The following is a 3,720-nucleotide window of genomic DNA, read 5'->3' on the forward strand; positions in this document are numbered from 1 at the left end:
GTAGAGTAGGACTGACTGACTGAGAGTGTGTCTCGGAGAACGAGCTTGAGGGGTAGTTTGGTAACTTTGTTACTCTGGCGGGTTTCAGTTAATGTTGGCCCGGGAAAATTGCCGAATCGTATCTAATGGTAGACGCGTGTCCGTAACGTATGTCTGGTGGGAGGGAAATTGGCGTCAAAACTACCGGATCACGTGGAAATTGGTGTTGATTCAGAACATTGTTCATTACTCGACCAAAAAGACGGTGATGATGAAGAAACAAAGGAAAAAAATTTTCTCGATGTATAATGTTTTTACGAAGGGTTGATTAGTAAGACGTTATTTCATTTGTTTCTTGTGATCAGATTGGTGACGGAAGTTACCATTGACAAGACTACTTGAGGTCGAGTAAGGATTACAGCCTACGGTGAAAGTTTTATTGTTTCTTTTGCTCCGGTAATACAAATTGAATGGAAAGTTTTACTCTCTTGTATTCTCATATTTTTCGGCCTCATTATCTACGGCCGGTCATTTAGTTTATGTAAACACTGCACCATAATATAAACAAAAACATGGTCCGTCAATATTTGTAACATGGCTCCTTTTTTTGTTACATGTACGTTAAATCACTTAAATGGATGGTATCGTAAGTAATATGTTTATTAAATAACTAAATTTAAGGATAACAATGATTTTAATATAATTTACTTGTATAATTAGAAATTCAGAAATTTAGTTTCTAACACATGCACCACTTAATTATAACTTAAGAGATTCACACACACGGAAAGAGGGAATTGAGGAATAGTACACAAAAATTAACAGAATAAATTATTTGACAACATTCCCCCCAAAGGGATTTCATCTCACTAAATAGTCCAAACAGTAAACTATCGATCATCTGTTCTAAGTAAAAGTGTAAGAGACAGATCAAAGCTTACTTATTTTTCACTTGGCCTGGGAACTTGAATTCCATTGTCTTATTATTTATTATATAAGCAAGTCCCCAACCTCATCTCATACGTTTTGAACCTTGTGAATGAATAGTTGAATACTATGCAGAAGGCAAGAAGCTATTTATACGAAGCAGTACGCTGTCGAAAGCACTTTTCAGTTTTCACGTTATAAGTGATGGAACCCTAGCTAGGTGTGAAGTACTTGCCAAAAAGCACTTTTCACATAGGTAGAAGCATAGAAGCGGCATCAATGATAACATTTGCAGCTAGCAAGCTGCTAGAAGAAAATGACGAGTCAATGACACTTGATTACTTTGCAAAACAAAGCATGCACTGGGCGGGTAAAAGTACGGACCAGTCTCGACCATAACCATTGCATATATTTGTCTGCAACAGTCTCCGTCTCTATGAATTTATGTTCGAGGGGAGAAGTGCAAATGTTGCACGCTATCTGACATGACCAATTCCAGTTGGGACATAACTTGCAGGCCCGGCGATGGCGCGGACTCTACAGGTAATAGAGTATGTAGAAGCGGAGAGAGAGAGAGAGAGTTGGTTGGTCAATAAGTTAGAGTTGGGAGCTGGTATTTATGAATCCATTTAATTTCGAACTACAAAACTGAGAAGAACTGTGTGATATACCATAGCACATTAACTTCTACTGCATATACCGTTGAACTAGCTGTAACCCTCTTCTAGGGCTTTTTTTTTTTTTTTTTTTGAGAATACTCTCTCCTAGGTTTATAAATACATAGTATGATAGGAAAACATAATTGTCTATCTAATACACTACCCATTAATAGATAATGATCTATCGTTCAACTAAAATGTACATGAGAGTTTAAAGTTTTTCTTATAATATTATAATATAATGATTGATATATTGTAGAAAAATTAGACATTCGATTTACATTTGTACCGACAACAGAAAAAATAGTGTTAATAATCCTCCATTCCTTGTTAATATCTGTTAATTCGGATCCCATTTTGCATCAAAGCCACTTATAAGGCAATCGACTCTAGAGATTAGATATCTAGTAAGTCCCTCATTAAAAATAAATAAATTAAAAAAAAAAGTTACCTAGTAGGTCTTTAAATGATTCGAACTCTCCAAAAGAAAAAATACCTTGGGGGTCGAATTAATCCAAACCTAAGAACAATACCATATGGCGGTTGCCTAGTTTAAAACTTTTTTTGGAAATTAGTTTAAAACTTTAAATGGTCTTCATCAATATTTCAAAGTAAGAAGAAAAGGAAAAACTCCGCTTTATTCATTTTCCCAAACTGAAATGCAAAAGGCTTTTCTGTTCCATAAAATGCAGTAACTGAATACAGTACACAGGCATGAAGGTGATGAAGCCACCTTCATAGAATGCAGAAAAATAAAAATAGAAGCTTGGGACAGTATGACAAGTTGCATACAAAAAGCACCTACAAAGCATCAATGCACATCAGTTGAGTCTGTTACTCTGTTATACTTTACTAGCGCATGTGCTTTTTCTGCGAGTACTTTGGCAACAAGTACTTGTCAGATTTGGGCCCTAAAATGCATTTGTATTACAAGAAAACCTCTGCTCGTAACTCATGCATGTGTGACTTTCCAAGTTGTGAAAACGGAACTCATAAATCTCCTATATATAAATCCAATAATATACCTAAACCAGGAGTTAGAATCAAAACCACCAAAATCAAAAACATGCACTTGTTCTTTGCCAAAAAAAGAAGAAGAAGAAAGAACATTTATGCACTTGTTTGATCGATATATTGTGACTTTATACTTCATACTCCAAGCACACGCCTACACTTATACATTCTTAGATATATGAAATATTTGTCATCTCTAACATATATTAACTAATTTTGTGATATACACATTAATTAATCAAAAAAATAAAAAATAAAAAGAGAATAAGAGATTTGTTATGAAAATGTCGTTTTAGCTAGAAAGAACATGATTTGTAATCATAAACAAACCACAGACTAGTAAGGAAAAACAAGTGAAAAGAATAAACAATCCCAAAATTACACCAAATGCTTCTCACCATGCTCGGCCACCACCTCCATCCTCTATCTAGAAACAAAAACACTCCATGAAATCCTTATCATATGAATATTTTTCTTCTCAATTAGTTTCCTCCAATATGTCACATGGTATTGATCCAATATTAATAAAAACAAACAATAATTGGGTGTGCTTAAAAAAACTTAAAATATTTGTAATCTTAGATCGATGCATCCAGATGAAAATTGAAGAAACCATTCGTCAATAATTGAACCAATGAACACTGATGTGGAACATATGGGGTCATGACCACTTACCCAATTTCAACAATAAAATTGTTCACTTACTCCACTAAGAGTTTTTTAACCTCACTTACCCAATCTAACATCTATTGACAATTTTGCCCTATCAATTCACCTAAAACTCATCTCTCTCTCTCTCTCTCAAAACTGCCTCCTCACCCAAACCACCGTCGTCGATCTTAGGCCTCATCAAAAAGCCCGCGGATCAAGTGGGTCGATGGAGGCCCGGCCCAGCCAATTAAAAAGCCTGCAAAAGCCCACCTCTGTGGGTAATGGGCCGGCCCGCCAAAAGCCCGCTAAACCCGGCCTGTAAAAGCACGTAAAATATTTTATATATATATATGTAGATATTTGTGTGTGTGTTTATAAATATATATATATACACACACACACATATAGATTTATATTTGTGTGTGTGTTTATATATATATATATATATATATATATATGTATATGTGTGTATATATATATATATGTATAT

This window comes from Rosa chinensis, chromosome 7 (genome assembly GCF_002994745.2).
Source record: "Rosa chinensis cultivar Old Blush chromosome 7, RchiOBHm-V2, whole genome shotgun sequence".
In the NCBI taxonomy this organism is placed as follows: domain Eukaryota; kingdom Viridiplantae; phylum Streptophyta; class Magnoliopsida; order Rosales; family Rosaceae; genus Rosa; species Rosa chinensis.